Source organism: Rhinoraja longicauda, chromosome 7 (assembly GCF_053455715.1).
Source record: "Rhinoraja longicauda isolate Sanriku21f chromosome 7, sRhiLon1.1, whole genome shotgun sequence".
Classification (NCBI taxonomy): Eukaryota; Metazoa; Chordata; class Chondrichthyes; order Rajiformes; family Arhynchobatidae; genus Rhinoraja; species Rhinoraja longicauda.
In genome coordinates this window covers 8,436,949-8,457,104 of record NC_135959.1, presented here as the reverse complement: position 1 = coordinate 8,457,104, position 20,156 = coordinate 8,436,949, and the positions used below count along the sequence as shown (strand labels likewise).

The window sequence follows — 20,156 nt, the reverse complement described above, 5'->3', positions numbered from 1 at the left end:
TCATGGCTGATCATTCTCAATCAGTACCCCGTTCCTGCCTTCTCCCCATACCCCCTGACTCCGCTATCCTTAAGAGCTCTATCCAGCTCTCTCTTGAATGTACTCAGAGAATTGGCCTCCACTGCCTTCTGAGGCAGAGAATTCCACAGATCCACAACTCTCTGACTGAAAAAGTTTTTCCTCATTCAGAAATTAAATTGCATCTTGTGCGGAATGATTTATCAATGTGAAACTATGTCAAGTACAGTTCAGTAAGTTAACCAAATCACATTTAGTCTAAGCCATTTATTTTGGTTAGCAGGCAGTGGGTTTTTTAATATTCTATTCTTGATGGTAAGGTGTAAAAAAAACGCACACCTCCAGATTCAGGGACAGTTTCTTCCTAGCTGTTATCAGGCAACTGAACCATCCTACCAACAACTAGGGAACAATCCTGAGCTCCCATCTACCTGATTGGAGACCCTCGGATTATCTTGGATCGGACTTTACTGGATTTTTTTCTTACACTAAACATAGAAACATAGAAACATAGAAAATAGGTGCAGGAGGAGGCCATTTGGCCCTTCGAGCCAGCACCGCCATTCATTGTGATCATGGCTGATCATCCACAATTGGTAACCCATGCCTGACTACTTATTCACGTTATTCCCACCAAATCCGCGCCGACCCATAATCCCTGAACACTAACACTATCCTCCACACACTAGGGACAATTTACAATTTTACCAACCCACAAATCTGTACGTTTCTGGAGGGTGGGAGGAAACCGGAGCAACTGGGCAAAACCCACGCACGCCACGGGGAGCACGTACAAACTCCGTAAAGAGAGCACCCGTGGTTAGAATCGAACCTGGGTCTCTGGCCCTATAAGGCAGCATCTTTACGGCTGTTAGAGGCATAGATTTGATTTAGATACTCCAAAGACATACAGGTATGTAGGTTAATTGGCTGGGTAAATGTAAAAATTGTCCCTAGTGGGTGTAGGATAGTGTTAATGTACGGGGATCGCTGGGCGGCACGGACTTGGTGGGCCGAAAAGGCCTGTTTCCGGCTGTATATATATATGATATGATATGATATGATACAGCGCGGAAACAGGCCCTTTGGCCCACCGAGTCCGCGCCACCCAGCGATCCCCGCACATTAACACTATCCTACACACACTAGGGACAATTTTTACATTTACCCAGTCAATTAACCTACATACCTGTACGTCTTTGGAGTGTGGGAGGAAACCGAAGATCTCGAAGAAAACCCACGCAGGTCACAGGGAGAACGTACAAACTCCGTACAGACAGCGCCCGTAGTCAGGATCGAACCTGAGTCTCCAGCGCTGCATTCGCTGTAAGGCAGCAACTCTACCGCTGCGCCACCGTGCCGCCCATAGATAGGGTAGACAGTCAGAACCTTTCTCCCAAAGTGGAAAAATCTTTTCTCCCGAGTGAAAATTGTTAAAGGCATGAGGGTTGTAAGGTCATAAGTGAGAGGATTAGAATTAGGCCCATTTTTCCCAACAACTCTACTCCGCCATTCAATCATGGCTTATCTACCTCTCCCTCCTAACCCCATAACCTCTGACACCGGTACTAATCAAAAATGCATCTATCTCTGCCTTAAAAATATCTACTGACTTAGTCTCCACAGCCTTCTGAATTCCACAGATTCACCACCAGGCCACAGTTTTAATGTGAGGGGAACAAAATTTGAAGTAAATATACATCGATCGGAAGAGGGGCCTGACTTCCAGATGGCAGGAGTGAACTGAGTGTGTGGCCAGGGTGGCGTTGATTCTTTGCTCTTGTGCTACTTGCAACATGCCGCCACAGGCATGCTCAATGTTCCCCACGATGAATCGGCTTTTGTGGACCACAGCTGTTGAACAGCACACAGCTGTGCACTACGACACACTCACACAGAAGCAGAAATAGTTAGCGTGACATCTTGAGATTTGACCCAAGCTGATTTGGCATTTTAATCACACATCCTGACATCTCCTCCTTGCATGATAAGTTATCCGGGCCAGAGGTTAATTCCATCAACATCTGATCAACGTAAAAACAAGGAACTGCAGGTGCTGATTCACACAAAAACGACACACAGTGCTGGAGTAACTCAGCAGGTCAGGCAGCATCTCTGGAGAGAAGGAGCTACCTGACCCGCTGAGTTACTCCAGCTTTTTGTGATACCTTCGATTTGTACCAGCATCTGCAGTTATTTTCCTACACATGTCTGTGGGTTAATTGGTTTCTGTAAACTGCCCCGAGTATGTAAGGAGTGCATGCAAACGTCAGCTAACATGGAACTAATGACTAATGTGAACGGGTGATCGATGGTCAGCGTGGAAACAGAAAAGCTGGAAGCTTACACGGGGGAGAACGTCAAGACGAAAAGAAAAGCAGAAAGTGGGGTAGAGAGGGAAGAGGTTCAGTTGGGGCGGCACAGAGGCACAGCAGTGGAGTTGCCACCTCACAGCGCCAGAGACCAGAGTTTGATCCTGACCTCGGGTGCCGTCTGTGTGTAGTTTACATGTTCTCCCTGTGACGGTGTGGGATTCCTCCGGGTGCTCCGGTTTCCTCCCCCATCCCTTAAGAAGTACAAAATGCTGGAGTAACTCAGCGGGTCAGGCAGCATCTCTGGAGAGAAGGAGCTGCCTGACCCGCTGAGTTACAACAGCATTGTGTGATACCTTCGATTTGTACCAGCATCTGCAGTTATTTTCCTACACATGTCTGTGGGTTAATTGGTTTCTGTAAACTGCCCCTAGTATGTAAGGAGTGCATGCAAACGTGAGCTAACATGGGACTAATGTAAACGGGTGATCGATGGTCGGCGTGGACTCGGGTGGGCGGACGGGCCTGATTTCATGCTGTATTACTGAACTAAACTAAACTTGCATTGTGAATCTGTGGAATTCTCTGCCTCAGAAAGCAGTGGAGGCCAATTATCTGAATGCTTTCAAGAGAGAGCTAGATAGAGCTCTTAAAAGATAGCGGAGTCAAGGGACATGGGGAGAAGGCAGGAACAGGGTGATGATTGTGGATGATTAGCCATGATCACAGTGAATGGCAGTGCTCGAAGGGCCGAATGGCCTACTCCTGCACCTATTGTCTATTGTCTAAACTAAACTAAACATGAAACTGCACAGTCAGTTTCTGAGTCCGAGACTCTGCCTAACTCTCGATCTTCGTCAGTGACACCTCTCGTCTTTTAAAAATAGTTGTGCAAGCTTTTTAATGGCAAATATTAAAGGTATTACTGAAATATGGAGCTGAGATTGAGCTGGGGTTACTTTGTGACTGTAAAGATGAATGAAATGAGTGGTTCCATTTTGAGTACTTTTTCAATTTCACTTTGAATGTTCTGGTTGAATCACCAAACACTTTAGCGCCTTTCCCCCCAGATCAAGAATTAAAAATGTTCTCTTCATTTTCCCCCAAATTCTTGCCAATTACTTTAAATCAGTTTACCTGGCAAATCAAGCAACCGAACCATCCTAGCAGTTCTGAACTCGGACTATCTGTGATCGGACTTTTCTTGCTTTATCTTGCACTAAACGTTATTCACTTTATCGTGTATCTGTGCACAGTGAATGGCTCGATTGTAATCGTGTATTGTCTTTCCGCTGACTTGTTAGAACGCAACAAAAGGTTTTCAATGTACCTCAGTGCACGTAACAATAAACTCAACTAAAGTAAACTAAACTAGATTCTAGTTATTGACCATACTGCCATCAAGAGAACGATTGTCTCCATTCTCTCTGCCTCTCGTGGTTTTAAACACCAGTTAGACCGTTCCTTCATCTATATACCAAAACTCTTGTTTGTTTGTTTGCTCCTGAACTGCAGCCAAAACGGTACACGATAGCACGACAATTTTAGGCCCACCTTACTCACCGTCGTCCCTTTGGTGCTAATGGAAGAAGTTTCATTGAAATTGGTGTTATATTTTTTAAGTTATTCACATTTTAAAGTTTAAATCTATCTCTTAGGGAGGGAGGGAGGGAGGGAGGGAGGGAGGGGGGAGGGAGGGAGGGAGGGGGGAGGGGGGAAGGAGGGGGGGAGGGAGGGAGGGAGTGTTGCACCAATGTAAGAAAGGTTTAGGCCCAACGGGTCGACTTGGTCTAGTCGTTTCTAAAGAGAGCAATTGTAGCTCTTTCCCATCTCATAGTAGGACCAAAAAGTCTCATTCTGTGTTAACACGTTGAGAATCACTTGCACCCACACTGTGACATTATCTCTGAACTGTGATACCCAGAAACTGTGATTCGTGAGATTAGAATTTGTATATAAAATGTAAGTGGCGCAGCGGCAGAGTTGCTGCCTTGCAGCACTTGCAGCGCCGGAGACCCGGGTTCGATCCTGACTATGAGTGCTGTCTGTACGGGGTTTGTACGTTCTCCCCGTGACCTGTGTGGGTTTTCTCCAAGATCCTCGGATTCCTCCCACACTCCAAAGACACACAGATTTTGTAAATTAATTGGCTTGGAATAAATGTAAAATTGTCCCCAGCATGTGTAGGCTAGTGTGTGTTAATGCGCGGGGATCGCTGATCGGCACGGTCTCGGTGGGCCGAAGGGCCTGTTTCCAACCTGTATCTCTAAACTCAAACTAAACTAAAGTGTGGTTTATAATCTTTTGTATCTTTAATGACCTCTAAATCAGAGGGCTAAGGCTTTAGTGTGCTGTTTAATCTAGAAATACGGCATGGAAAAAGGCCGGCGTGGGCTTGGTGGGCCGAAGGGCCTCTTCACTCCTTCACTATAATTTTTTTAAATACTATGTTTTAAATATTATGTTTTAAAATACTATGTATTTTTAAATACTATGTATTTTTAAATACTATGTATTTTTAAATACTATGTTTTAAAATACTATGTTTTAAAGTACTATGTTTTTTTTAAATATTATTTTTATTGCTTTTTCAAATAACATACAAAAACATTTAACATAACATAAAATAACACAACATAACAAGGCACATCAACAGCAAGGTCACTTTTAGGCGCCAAAAGGCATTTTAAATATAAAGGAAGTAAGGCACGTTTCTGCCATAGTACATGGTAGTCTGGCGTGCTGACCTCTACCGGACCGAGGCCAGACGACAACTATCAGACACCTCTTCCTACCTATCCCTGGACCATGACCCCACCGATAAACACCAGACCTTTATCAGCAGCACCATCACTGACCTCATCATCTCCGGCGATCTACGCCCCAGTGAACAACTTCAGATAGCTCCTCTGTCCCTCCCTTCCCCATCTCCTTCCCAGATCTCCCTCTATCTTCCTGTCTCCACCTATATCCTTCCTCTGTCCCGCCCCCCTGACATCAGTCTGAAGAAGGGTCTCGACCCGAAACGTCACCCATTCCTTCTCTCCCGAGATGCTGTCTGACCTGCTGAGTTACTCCAGCATTTTGTGAATAAATCGATTTGTACCAGCATCTGCAGTTATTTTCGTATTCTGCCATAGTACATGTTTATACATACATACACATATATATATATATATATATATAAACTGCTCCCACCTTTAATAACCCAACCAGACAATAATCACAATGAAAATAAAGACAGTCAGCAGTTCACTACAAGGCCTCAGTAAAATCTTTCCCCTCCAGAAATTTCATAAACGAGCCCCAAATCTTTTCAAAAGTGTCATATTTCCCCTTAACTATATATGTAAGTTTCTCCAAAGCAAGACACTGCAGTAATCCATCAACCCAACTTTGCTTGTTTGGTCTATAAACTGATTTCCATGACAAAGCAATTTTATGTTTAGCTTCAAGCAGACAAAATATAACCGTCTTCTTATCTGTATTGTTACAAGTTCTATGTTACCACACTTTTGCATGCACTCCCTGCATACTAGGAGCAATTTTACAGTGACCAACTAACCCACAAACACGCCCGTCTTTGGGATGTGGGAGGAAACCGGAGCACCAGGAGGAAACCCACGAGGTCACAGGGAGGACGTGCAAGCTCTACACAGACAGCACCTGAGGCCCGGTTGGAAGCCAGGAATCCAGCACCGTGAGGCAGCAGCTCTACCAGCTGCACCACTCTGTCCCCATGTGGGGGGGGGGTGAGAAAGTGGGATAACATAGAACTGGCATGAGTGGGTGATCAATGGTCAGAGTAGACTCGGTGGGCCGAAGGGCCTGTTTCCATACTGTATCTCTGAACTGAACTAAACTGAGGTGCACTATCTCTGCAATGAACTGAGAGAGAGAGTATTGAAAGAAAATAACTGCAGATGCTGGTACAAATCGAAGGTATTTATTCACAAAATGCTGGAGTAACTCAGCAGGTCAGGCAGCATCTCAGGAGAGAAGGAATGGGTCTGAAGAAGGGTCTCGACCCAAAACAGCACCCATTCCTTCTCTCCTGAGATGCTGCCTGACCTGCTGAGTTACTCCAGCATTTTGTGAATAAATACCTTCGAGAGAGGGTATTGAAATCAGCTGCAGCCCTACCCTGTGAATGGGGAAGGTTAAAATTGCACCGACCGGGATGACTGACAAAAGTGGACGTCGTGTGATAAATACCTTGGGGTACAAATACCTTGGAGTGCACCTGGCGTACTTGGAGTGAAGAGTTGACCATCTTCTTCACTGCCGTGTGCAGCAGGGCCAAGGCTGCGGACGCCTTTGGGATCAACAAACTCATCAGGAAGGCTAGCTCCGTCCTGGGGGCGGAGTTGGAGTTGGATTCACGGGAGGTGGCCTTGGAGGGGAGGATGCTCCTCTAACTGCGGAGCACCCTGGACAACACAGCTCACCCCCTCCATGACACACACTGATCAACCTGAGGAGCACCTTCAGCAACAGACTGGTTCTCCCAAGATGCAGCACAGAACGCCACAGGAGATCCTTCTTCCCTGGGGCTATCAAACTTTACAACTCCTCCCCCTTCTATCGTCGGATCGACTAAGACTGACTCCTCTCTTTTCCCACCCCCCCCCCCCAATTTTGCACATCCCCCAAGCCTTTCCACACATCACTTTAATTTTGTGTTTCATGTATTTTGTGGTTTTTATGACTGTTGGCAAATCAATTTCCCTCCCGGGATTAATAATGTTCTATCGTATCGTATCATATAATTCTTATATGATACTTATCGTGCAGGAAGGAACTGCAGATGTTGGTTTACAACAAAAAAAGACACAAAATGCTGGAGTAACGCAGCGGGTCAAGCATCATCTTTGGAGAGAATTAATGGGTGATGTTTTGGATTGAGACCCTTCCTCAGACCTGAGGTGTCATCCATTCGTTCCCTCCAGAGGTGTTGCCTGTCCTGCTGAGTTACTCCAGCATTTTGTGTCCATTAACATTGTTCACTTTGCATATTGAACTTGAATTGGTTTATTGCAGATACGTTTTTTTGCACAGCAGTTTGTCATGCTTCAGTTTCCTCTGTTGGTTAGGATTTTGTGGTGAAACTTATTCTGTAGACACCAAGGCTGTGTTCTGCAAACAGTTACCTAGGCTTATCTGCGCTTTAGGAGTGGGCAGCCGGAACAGTGATAAGAGCAAAAATAGTGGGTGTCACAATGGTCTGCAGTTGTCCTTTGACTGGTTCCACCAAGTGTAGAGCAGAGATGAACCGCAAAAAAGTTATTGCATGGAAAGAATTGACCCATCGACTCGGCACTGATTCCATGTAAGAGCAACACAGATGATTCCACTACCATTTTTTGAACTTTGAGATACCTCAGAATGCAACAATTGAATTTGCTTTAACTAAAACCTCCAGTAATGCATTTCGAACCCATCCTGCCCACGTTCTCATTTCACTCATGCCATCGGGAAGAAGGTGCAGGAGTCTGGAAGCTGTGACCTCCCGGTTCAGGAACAGCTTCTTCCCAACAACTATCAGGCTATTGAGCACTACAAACCACCAACTAAACATCGAACTTGATAGCATTAGAGACTTCGGGCTTTTGTTATGTTTTGCACTAGTAGTGTTTGTTTTATTTTTAATTTTTGGACTTTCGAGATACAGCGCCGACACAGGCCCTTTGGCCCACCGAGTCCGTGCCGACCAGCGATCACCCTGTACACTAAAACTATCCTACATACTAGAGACAATTTACAATTTTTACTGAAGCCAATTAACCTACAAACCTGAACATCTTGTGTGGGAGGGAACTGGAGCATCTGGAGAAAACCCACGCAATCGCAGAGAGAATGTATAAACTCTGTACAGGCGGCACCCGTGGTCAGGATCGAACCCGGGTCTCTGGCGCTGTAAGGCAGCAACTCTACCGCTGCGCCACCGTGCCGCCCCCTAATGCTTATTTATTGATTTTTGTTTGTTTGTTTATCGTGTTATCTATTGAGTACTATTAGGCCATTAGGCTGGGTCTCTCTCTATTAGGCTGGTTCTCTCTCTGTTAGGCTGGGTCTCCATTCCTTGGAGCACAGGAGGATGAGGGGTGATCCTATAGAGGTGTACAAAATCATGAGAGGAATAGATCGGGTAACTGCACAGAATCTCTTGCCCAGAGTATGGGAATCGAGGACCAGAGGACATAGGTTCAAGGTGAAGGGGAAAGATTTAATAGGAATCTGAGGGGTAACTTTTTCACACAAAGGGTGGTGGGTGTATAGAACAAGCTGCCAGAGGAGGTAGTTGAGGCTGGGACTATCCCAACGTTTAAGAAACAGTTAGACAGATACGTGGATAGGACAGGTTTGGAGGGATATGGACCAAGCGCAGGCAGGTGTGACTAGTATAGCTGGGTCATGTTGGCCGGTGTGGGCAGGTTGGGCCGAAGGGCCTGTTTTCACAATCTATCACTCTCTGACTGTACTGTGCTTATAGACCAATTGTAATGCTGCAAGTAAGAATTTCATTGTTCTGTTTCAGTGCAATATGACGAACATTCTTGATTCTCTCTTGACTTTAATCTCACTCTGCAGAAAAAGTTTTTCCTCAAGTTACATCTGGTTCTTTTGCTAATCACTTTCATTGCGTGTCCACTAATTCTTGAGCCAACCTACGGGGAAAATGGAAGGTAGGCACAAAATGATGGAGTAACTCAGCGGGTCAGGCAGCATCTCGGGAGAGAAGGAAAGGGTGACGTTTTGGGTCGAGACCCCTCTTCAGACCCGAAACCTCACCCTGATTTTCTTTCCTGAGATGCTGACTGACCCGCTGAGTTACTCCAACATTTTGTGTCTACCTTCGATTTAAACCAGCATTTGCAGTTTTTGTTTCATACAGGGAAAATGGTTCCTTTCTACTTAGACCGTTCAGTTCATGATTTTAAATACCTCACAGATCTCCTCATTTACCATCTCTGTTCCAAAGCAAACGCTCCTCCACTCTATTCACACAGCTAACGTTCCTCATCCCAAGACCCGTTTTAGTCATTCCCTTCCGCACCCTTTCCAAATTCTCCACACATGGGCGACACAGTGGCATAGCTGTGGTGCGTGACCCTAACCGCAGGTGCTGTCTGTGTGGAGTTTGCATGTGACTGCGTGGGTTTCCTCTGGGTGTTCCGGTTTCCTCCCATTTCGCAAGGATGTGTGGGTTTGTACATTAATTAGCCTCGGTAAATTGCCCCTAATGCGTAGAGGATAGATGCGAAAGTGGGATAACATAGAACTAGTGTGAATAGTTCATCAATGATCGATGTGGACTTGGTGCTCCAAAGGGCCTGTTTCCATGCTGTATCTCTAAACGAAACACTAATTTGTTTCATCGAGTAGTGCCCTGAACTGGCCGCAATACTCCTGCCGTGACTGCATCAGTCATTTATAAAGTAATATTATGATGTGCTTCTCTTATATTCTATCTCCAATCATTCTGTGGAACTCTGCATTTACAAAGAAAGTCTCAATAGTCAATAGTCGTTTATTTGTCACATACACATAAATGTGTAGTGAAATGAAACATTACCCGCAGTTGAACAATAAGACCAATAAGAATAATCAATAAAAATGCAATAACACATACAATCATAAACTAACACCAAACAAAAAGAAACATCCATCACAGTGAGTCTCCTCCAGTCCCCTCCTCACTGTGATGGAAGGCCAGAATGTCTTTCTCTCTTCCTTGCTGTCTTCTCCCGCGGTCAGACTGTTGGAGTTGCCACGTCGGGGCGGCCGGGGCTCCCGACGTTGAAGCCCCCGCTGGGCGGTGAAAGGTCCGCGACGGGCCGACCCAAGCCCCGCGATTCGGGGCGGGCGAACACACTGCCGCTGCCGATGCTCCCGATGTCGGCCCCCATCCAGGGGCCTGTGGGCTTCCGACGTCCACGCGGCCCGCGCCGGAGCTCCCGCAGCATCCGAAGGCGGCCAGCGCCGCAGGTGGTGAGTCCAGGCCGTGGGCTCTGCGAACCAGAGCCCCAGGTGGTCCCAGGTGCATGGCCGGTGGTAGGCCGCAGCGGGAACAGAGACACGACACAGAAACAAAGGTTGCGTCTCCGTTCAGGAGAGAGAATGTTACAGTTCCCGTTCCCTCCCACCCCCCCCCCACCCCCACCCCCACCCCCAAACATAACATACAAACACTACACCATATTAAAACTACAATTCATACAAAACAACAAAAAACACAAAAGACACAAGGTTCATCCTGAGCAGCTGTGTAATAGAAGGCTTCCTGACCTACAAACTGTTCCCAGGGACTTGTACTGAGGCGAATCTCAAGTGCTGCTAGCAGATCATCAACTCGGTTAATGAAGCACGTAGATCTGTCCGGAAACTGTTGGTTTTGCTGTACAACAACCGTTCCAGTACAGTGGGCGACACAGCAGAGCAGCGGCAGAGTTGCTGCCTCACAGCGCCAGAGACCCGGATTCGATCCTGACTACGGGTGCTGTCTGTACGGTGTTTGCATGTTCTCCCCGTGACCGCGTGAGTTTTCTCCGGGTGCTCCGGTTTCCTCCCGCATTCAAAAGACTGGGGACAATTTACAGAAGCCAATCAACCTACAAACCTGGTGCAGGTTTGTAAATTAATTGGCCTCTGTAAATTGCCCCCGTCGTGTAAGGTAGAACTAGTGCACGGGTGATTTTTGGTCGGCGCAGACTCAGTGGGCGGAAGGGCCTGTTTTCCACGCAGTATCTCCAATCCAAACCAAACCAATCTAGATGCCCATTAAGAGATGTTGGCACCTCAGCAATACGAATACAAAAAAAAGCCATGCATTGTTTAAAAAAATATTTTTCCTACATATTTTATGATTAAAGTTTATACCTAAACACAAGTAAATATTCTATTTTATTACTAACTAGAGCAAGTTGGGCCCAAACCTTTCCTGCATTGGTGCAGCACCCTCTTCCTTCCTTCCCCTCCCTCCCTCCCTCCCTCCCTCCCTCCCTCCCTCCCTCCCTCCCTCCCTCCCTCCCTCCCTCCCTCCCTCCCTCCCTCCCTCCCTCCCTCCCTCCCTCCCTCCCTCCCTCCCTCCCTCCCTCCCTCCCTCCCTCCCTCCCTCCACCCTCCCTGCCCCTCCCCTCCCCCCTCTCCCCTCCTCCCTCCCCCTTCCCCTCCCCCCTCCCTCCTCCCCTCTCTCCTTTCCCCTCCCCCCACTCAATCCCCCTCAACCCCCCTTATCCTCCCTCCTCCCTCCCTCTACCCCCCTCCCTCCCTCCTTCCCTCCCCCCCTAGAAGATAGATTTAAACTTTAAAATGTGAATAACTTTAAAAATATAACACCGATTTCAATGAAACTTCTTCCATTAGCACCAAAGGGACGACGGTGAGTAAGGTGGGCCTAGAATTGTCGCGCTATCGTGTACCGTTTTGGCTGTAGTTCAGGAACAAACAAACAAACCAGAGTTTTAGTACATAGATAATGCCTGGTTTAGATTTAGATTTACTATTTTCACTTGCACTGAGGAGCAATGAAAAGCTTTGCTTTGCATGCAACCCAACCAAAACAGATACTGTATATTATACATAAAAGTAATCAAGTCAAACTCAAATTCAATAAGTAGAGCAAAGTGAAAGATACAGAGCACAGAAGATAGTCACAAAATGCCGGAGCAACTCAGCGGGACAGGCAGCATCAGTCGAGAGAAGGAATGGGTGACGTTTCGAGTCGAGAGAAGGAATGGGTGACGTTTCGGGTCGAGACCTTTCTTCCTAGCGGCAGATCGACTGTCGGAACCTGTAATCCGGGTTGGGTCCGGACTGGGAAGTCTGGAACCGGAGCTGGAATCCCCGAGGTAGAAAATATAGTCCTCGGCATTGTAGTGCACCAGTTCCAGAGTCAAAGTCCAATGTCCCGACCCGGAACATCACCTATCCATGTTCTCCTGAGATGCTGCCTGGCCCGCTGAGGTACTCCAGCAACCCGTCCGTCTGCTGCCCTTGTCCTTTTTGGGTGGGAAACATCTCCAGTTCGGACGTGCCGTTGGATTAGCCTGGACAAGTAACTACAGTGCGTGTTGTCTATTGTCTATTGTCTATTGTCTATTGAAGCCCCCTTTACATGCCTGACATAAATCCTTGTTCCTTGCAACCTCATTAAAACCCTCACCTTCACCCAGAACTGGATTTAAACTTTATCATTCCTTGCAGTTTTTAAACCTGACTCGTTCACAGATGGACGAATATCCCCATTCCTTACAGCTGCTTTAACACCTTTGGATCCATTCACATCTGGATTACACTGCATAATCCTTACAATTGCATTAAAATGTTTCCATCGAATCATAGCTGGATTAAAACTGCATTCCTTTGTACTGGATTAAAGCGCGCCCATTCATTTCGAGATTTAGTAGCCTATTCCCCCCAGCTGTAATAACCAATATCCATTCCGCTTTGGCCTCTGCGATCTCTAGTCAGAGAGTTGTGAATCTGTGGAATTCTCTGCCTCAGAAGGCAGTGGAGGCCAATTCTCTGAATGCATTCAAGAGAGAGCTAGATAGAGCTCTTAAGGATAGCGGAGTCAGGGGGTATGGGGAGAAGGCAGGAACGGGTACTGATTGAGAATGATCAGCCATGATCACATTGAATGGCGGTGCTGGCTCGAGGGGCCGAATGGCCTCCTCCTGCACCTATTGTATATTGTCTATTGTCTATTGTGTTGTAGATGCCACAGACGGCTGCAGCAGTGTGCCACTGGCACAGCGAATAAATGTTTAGGACAGTGGATATCAAGCAGACGCTCTGCCATAGTTACAGATTTAGATTAATTTTTTTTAGATTTAGAGATACAGCGCGGAAACAGGCCCTTCGGCCCACCGGGTCCACGCCGCCCAGCGATCCCCGCACACTAACACTATCCTACACTCACTAGGGACAATTTTTTACATTTGCCCAGCCAATTAACCTACATACCTGCACGTCTTTGGAGTGTGGGAGGAAACCGAAGATCTCGGAGAAAACCCACGCAGGTCACGGGGAGAACGTACAAACTCCGTACAGACGGCGCCCGTAGTCAGGATCGAACCTGAGTCTCCGGCGCTGCATTCGCTGTAAGGCAACAACTCTACCGCTGCGCCACTGTGCCACCGTGATGCAGTGATGCAGCTTGGAACCAGGCCCTTCGGTCCAACTTGCCGGGCCAACATGTCCCATCTACACTAGTCCCACCAGCCTGCCTTTGGCCCATATCCCTCTAAACCTGTCCTATCCATGTACCTGTCCAAATGTTTCTTAACTGTTGCGATAGTTCCTGCCTCAACTACATCCTCCGGCAGCTCGTTCCATACACCCTCCACCTGTTGTGTAGAAAAGTTACCCCTCTAATTCCTATTAAATCTCCCCCACTCCCCTCACCTTAAACCTATGTCCTCTGTTTCTTGATCCCCATACTCAGGCCAAGAGACTCTGCGTCTACTCAATTTATTCCTCTTATGATTTTGTGTACCTCTGTAAAATCACCCCTCATCCTCCTGTGCACTAAGGAACAGCCTGCTCAACCTCTCCCTGTAGCTCAGGCCCTCGAGTCCTGGCGACATGCTGGATAACATTGAGCTTCTTGAAGGTTGTTGGAGCTACATGTATTCAGACACAAGAAGAGTATTTCATCACAATCTTACCTTCTGCTTTGAAGATGGCGGGCAGACTGGGGGATGTCAAGACGCGGGCTATTTATTGTATATAACAAGCTTATGACCTACATTTGTAGCCACAGTATTTATGGGGCGGGCCCATAGGAGATTATAGTCAATGGTAACCTTCACTCTGTTGAAAGTGTGTGCTCAATGAGGTCAAAATCATGAAACGGGTAGGTGGTTGGAAACTATCATTCACTGTGACTTTTATCGCATTATCTTCCACGAAGTCCATGCACGAATGTTACTGAAGATTATTAAGGGGTTGGACACGTTAGAGGCAGGAAACATGTTCCCAATGTTGGGGGAGTCCAGAACAAGGGGCCACAGTTTAAGAATAAGGGGTAGGCCATTTAGAACTGAGATGAGGAAAAACTTTTTCAGTCAGAGAGTTGTGAATCTGTGGAATTCTCTACCTCAGAAGGCAGTGGAAGCCAATTCTCTGAATGCATTCAAGAGAGAGCTGGATAGAGCTCTTAAGGATAGCGGAGTCAGGGGGTATGGGGAGAAGGCAGGAACGGGGTACTGATTGAGAATGATCAGGCATGATCACATTGAATGGCGGTGCTGGCTCGAAGGGCCGAATGGCCTCTTCCTGCACCTGTTGTCTATTGTCTATTAGTACTTTGTTTAGTTTAGAGACACAGCGTGGAAACTGGCCCTTCGGCCCATCCAGTCCGCGCCGACCAGCGATGCCCGTACACGAACACTACTACCCTGCACACACTTGGGACAATTTACAACTATACAAAGCCAATTAACAATGCGAACCTGTACGTCTTTGGAGTGTGAGAGGAAGCTCGAGCACCCAGAGAAAACCCACGGGGAGAACGTACAAAACTCCGTACAGACAGCACACGTGGTCAGGATCGAAACCGGGGTCTCTGGTGCTGTGAGGCAGCAACTCTACCGCTGCACCACTGTGTCTTGCTGCATCGTTTACTGAGGAATTAAACTTTGTACGACCGTCAATGAATATCCCCCACCTCTAATCACTGAGAGAGGGTGAGGGGAGAGAGTGTGTGAGGGGGATAGAGAGAGTGTGAGGGGGAGAGAGTGTGAGGGGGAGAGAGTGTGAGGGGAGAGAGTGTGAGGGGAGAGAGAGAGTGTGAGGGGAGAGAGTGTGAGAGGGAGAGAGCGTGAGAGGGAGAGAGTGTGAGGGGGAGAGAGAGTGTGAGGGGGAGAGCGTGAGGGGGAGAGCGTGAGGGGGAGAGCGTGAGGGGGAGAGCGTGAGGGGGAGAGAGTGTGGGGGAGAGAGTGTGAGAGGGAGAGAGTGTGAGGGGGAGAGAGAGAGTGAGGGGGAGAGAGAGAGTGTGAGGGATAGAGAGAGTGTGAGGGGGAGAGAGTGTGAGGGGGGAGAGAGTGTGAGGGGAGAGAGTGTGAGGGGGAGAGAGTGTGAGGGGGAGAGAGCATGAGGGGGAGAGAGAGAGTGAGGGGAGAGAGAGAGTGTGAGGGGAGAGAGAGAGTGTGAGGGATAGAGAGAGTGTGAGGGGGAGAGAGAGAGTGAGGGGAGAGAGAGTGTGAGGGGAGAAAGAGAGTGTGAGGGGGAGAGAGGGGGAGGGGGAAAGAGGGTGAGGGGAGAGAGAGCGAGTGAAGGGAGAGAGAGAGTGTGAGGGGAGAGAGAGAGTGTGAGGGGGAGAGTGAGGGGGAGAGTGAGGGGGAGAGAGTGTGAGCGGGAGAGTGTGAGGGGGAGAGTGTGAGGGGGAGAGAGAGAGTGTGAGGAGGAGAGAGGGGGAGGGGGAAAGAGGGTGAGGGGGAGATAGAGAGAGAGTGTGAGGGGAGAGAGTGAGGGGTGAGAGTGTGAGGGGAGAGAGAGTATGAGGGGAGAAATTTAAAAAAAAATTAAAAATAAGAAAAAATAAGCAATAGACAATAGACGATAGGGGCAGGAGGAGGCCATTCGGCCCTTCGAGCCTGTACGCACCGCCATTCAATATGATCATGGCTGATCATTCAACTCAGTATCCCGTACCTGCCTTCTCTCCATACCCCCTGATCCCTTTAGCCACAAGGGCCACATCTAACTCCCTCTTAAATATAGCCAATGAACTGGCCTCAACTACCTTCTGTGGCAGAGAATTCCACAGATTCACCACTCTCTGTGTGAAAAAAAAACCTTTCTCATCTCGGTCCTAAAAGACTTCCCCCTTATTCTTAAACTGTGACCCCTTGTTCTGGATTTCCCCAACATCGGGAACAATCTTCTTGCATCTAGCCTGTCCAACCCCTTAAGAATTTTGTAAGTTTCTATAAGATCCCCCCTCAATCTTCTAAATTCCAGCGAGTACAAGCCGAGTCTATCCAGTCTTTCTTCATATGAAAGTCCTGCCATTCGTGCTGACTAAGATGCCCCATTTAAGCTAGTCCCATTTGCCTGCATTTGATCCATATCACTTTAAACCTGTCCGAGTGTCTTTTATATATTGTTATTGCACCTACCTCCTCTGGCAACTCACTCCATATACCCACCATCCTCTGAGTGCAAAAAACTGTCTCTCAGGTTCCTATTAAATCTTCCCCCTCTCACCTTAAACCTGTATCCTCTGGTTCTGGAGTTAGTGGTGGACTTTAGGAGGAGAGGGACATGCCTGTGCCCCTGTCTCCATCAAGGGTCTGGATGTGCAGTTTACCAAGGAGTATTTGGAGTTTGCCTGGACAGCAAACTGGACGGGTCCAGGAACGCTGAGGGACTGTACAAGAAGGGACACAGCCGTCTGAACTTTCTGAGGAGGCTCCCGCTCTTTCAACCTCTGCAGTAAGTACATTAGATTTAGATTTTTAGATTTAGATTTAGAGATACAGCGCGGAAACAGGCCCTTTCGGCTCACCAAGTCCACGCCGCCCAGTGATCCCCGCACATTAACACTATCCTACACACACTAGGGACAATTTTTACATTCACCCAGTCAATTAACCTACATACCTGTACGTCTTTGGAGTGTGGGAGGAAACCGAAGATCTCGGAGAAAACCCACGCAGGTCACGGGGAGAACGTACAAACTCCGTACAGACGGCGCCCGTAGTCAGGATCGAACCTGAGTCTCCGGCGCTGCATTTCGCTGTAAGGCAGCAACTCTACCGCTGCGCTACCGTGCCGCCAACATAAAAGAGTCCGTGCGTTCACCCTCATGATTTTACAAACCTCTGTAAGATAACCCTTCAGCCTCTTGCACTCCAAGGAATAAAGTCCTCGCCTGCCCAATCTCTCCTTATAGCTCAGGATCTCAAGCCCTGAGAACAGTAAGACAGGTTGACAGGTTAGGCTGGCAGCTGTTTGAATTTGGAGGAGTGGTCCTGAGGAGTCTTGATAGAATCAATGCTGAGAGGTTTAGGTTCTGGTGCAGTTTAGGTTTATTATTGTCATGTGTACGGAGGTGCAGTGAAAACTTGTAGTTTGTGTGATAACCCATCGAGAAGGGTCTCGACCCGAAACGTCACCCATTCCTTCTCTCCCGAGATGCTGCCTGACCTGCTGAGTTACTCCAGCATTTTGTGAATAAATACCTTCGATTTGTACCAGCATCTGCAGTTATCTTCTTAAACCAGATACTGCTATACATGAATACAGTCCGGCCCAAAACAGTGGAGGTGGAGTGAAGGGAAAGATATAGAATACAGAAGATAGTTTCTCAGCATTGTAAGGCAACAGTTCCAATGTTCAATGCCCACAATGAGGTAGGTACCCGAGCTTTTGGCGGGACCCGAGCTTTTGGCGGGACTGTTCAAAAGTCTGACAACGGCAGGCTTGAAGCTGTTCCTTCAAAAGATTAGTGAGTATTTAAAAATAAAGGATAAAAGGTTAAAAAAGATTTTAAAAAATAAAGGGTTGCCGTACAAGACAGAGATGAAGGTCTCGGAGAATCATACGTCTTTGGAACACTTGCAGGTTTGTAGGTTGATTGACTTTGGTAAAACTGTAAATTGATCCTCGTGTGTGGGATACTGCTGGTGTGTGGGATGATCGCTGGTCGGCGTGGACTCGGTGGGCCGACGCGCCTGTTTCCAGACTACATCTCTAAAGTCTAAATGTCTAAAGTCAAAAGTCTACTCTTCCTTGAAGGGGAGTGGAGGTTTTTTCGATATTTCCAGTGCAGAGGCAAATAAATTCCTTGTGGGTGAGAGGTAACGATGAGTAAATTGGAATACAGAGCCGAGGGTGCAATTAGATCAGCCACGATCTGTTCAATAGACAATAGGTGCAGGAGGAGGTCATTCGGCCCTTCGAGCCAGCACCGCCATTCAATGTGATCATGGCTGACCATTCTCAATCAGTACCCCGTTCCTGCCTTCTCCCCATACCCCCTGACCCCGCTATCCTTAAGAGCTCTATCCAGCTCTCTCTTGAATGCATTCAGAGAATTGGCCTCCACTGCCTTCTGAGGCAGAGAATTCCACAGATTCACAACTCTCTGACTGAAAAAGTTTTTCCTCGTCTCAGTTCTAAATGGCCTACCCCTTATTCTTAAACTGTGGCCCCTTGTTCTGGACTTCCCCCAACATTGAAAACATGTTTCCTGCTTCTAACGTGTCCAACCCCTTAATAATCAAACGGTGGAGCATAATTTGCAGGGCGAGACGCCTATTGCTGATCCTAATAGGCAAATATGCATGCACGAATTGATCGCTGCATTGGAAAGAATTCAGTATCCATGAAGTTTGAAGAGTGGACACCACCAGCTAAAATTTTGCAACCATTATTTATCTTACTTCACGGTTGAACCACATCAATTGCTGACCAAACTCAAAGTCTTTTTTTTTTTTAAATAGAAATTTGTACAGTTTTTACCCTGATAGGATAGTTTGTAACAGAAAAGCTTTTTACTGTACCTCGGTACACATGACAATAAACTAAACTGAAAAAACTAAAATTGCCCACTTTTGAGTCGCAACCAGGCCACAGGCTGTTGTTTGATCAGCATCCTAATTATTATTTTGCCTTCCTGCTACCTGGTATTTTCTTTACATGGAATTGCTGTGTTAGCCCACAATATCACCTTGCATGTTAGGTAACATTCTTAAGGGGTTGGACAGGCTAGATGCAGGAAGATTGTTCCCGATGTTGGGGAAGTCCAGAACAAGGGGTCACAGTTTAAGGATAAGGGGGAAGTCTTTTAGGACCGAGATGAGAACGTTTTTTTTCACACAGAGAGTGGTGAATCTATGGAATTCTCTACCACAGAAGGTAGTTGAGGCCAGTTCATTGGCTATATTTAAGAGGGAGTTAGATGTGGCCCTTGTGGCTAAAGGGATCAGGGGGTATGGAGAGAAGGCAGGTACGGGATACTGAGTTGGATGATCAGCCATGATCATATTGAATGGCGGTGCAGGCTCGAAGGGCCGAGTGGCCTACTCCTGCACCTATTTTCGATGTTTCTATGTTTCCATGTAAATAATTTCTTGGCAAACCAGCCACTTCCACAGGGGCAATATTGAAACCTTCACCATTTTCCTGACCGTAGAACTAATGCAAAACACAAAAAAACATTTAAACCACTTTAAAATATTCTAACGGTATCCCACACCAGTCACACTCCCTCTTCTCCCCTCTCCCATCAGGCAAGAGGTATAGAAATTTGTAAAGGCATACCTCCAGATTCAGGAACAGTTCCTTCCCGGGTGTTATCAGGCAACTGAACTGTCCTCTCGATTTATTCACAAAATGCTGGAGTAACTCAGCAGGTCAGGCAGCATCTCGGGAGAGAAGGAATGGGTGACGTTTCGGGTCGAGACCCTTCTTCTTGAACTGTCCTCTCATCAGCTCGAGTGCTGTCCTGACCACCTTTCACCTCATTTGAATTCTCTTTAATCTGACTTTATCAGACATCAATGTTATATCTTGCACTGAATGTTGTACCCTTTGTTCTGTACCTTTTCATACCTCTCCCCTGAAACTCAGTCTGAGGAAGAGTCTCGACCCGAAACGTCACCCGTTCTCCAGAGATGCTGTCTGACTATTGAGTCACTCCAGTTTTTTGTGTCTATCTTCGGTTTAAAACCGGCATCTGCAGTTCCGTCCTACTACACATCAGATCTGAAACAGCCTTTTAAACAATAGAAACATAGAAAATAGGTGCGGGAGTTGGTCATTCAGACCTTCGAGCCAGCACCGCCATTCAATATGATCATCCAAATCATTACC

General features: G+C 47.1%; 1 protein-coding gene across 1 annotated transcript in view; it reads right to left on the bottom strand.

Moving 5' to 3' along the window:
• asmtl (acetylserotonin O-methyltransferase-like) overlaps nucleotides 1-20,156 on the bottom strand; it is a 125,964-nt gene that overhangs the window by 67,318 nt on the left and 38,490 nt on the right. The gene's annotated exons all lie outside the window — the stretch shown is intronic.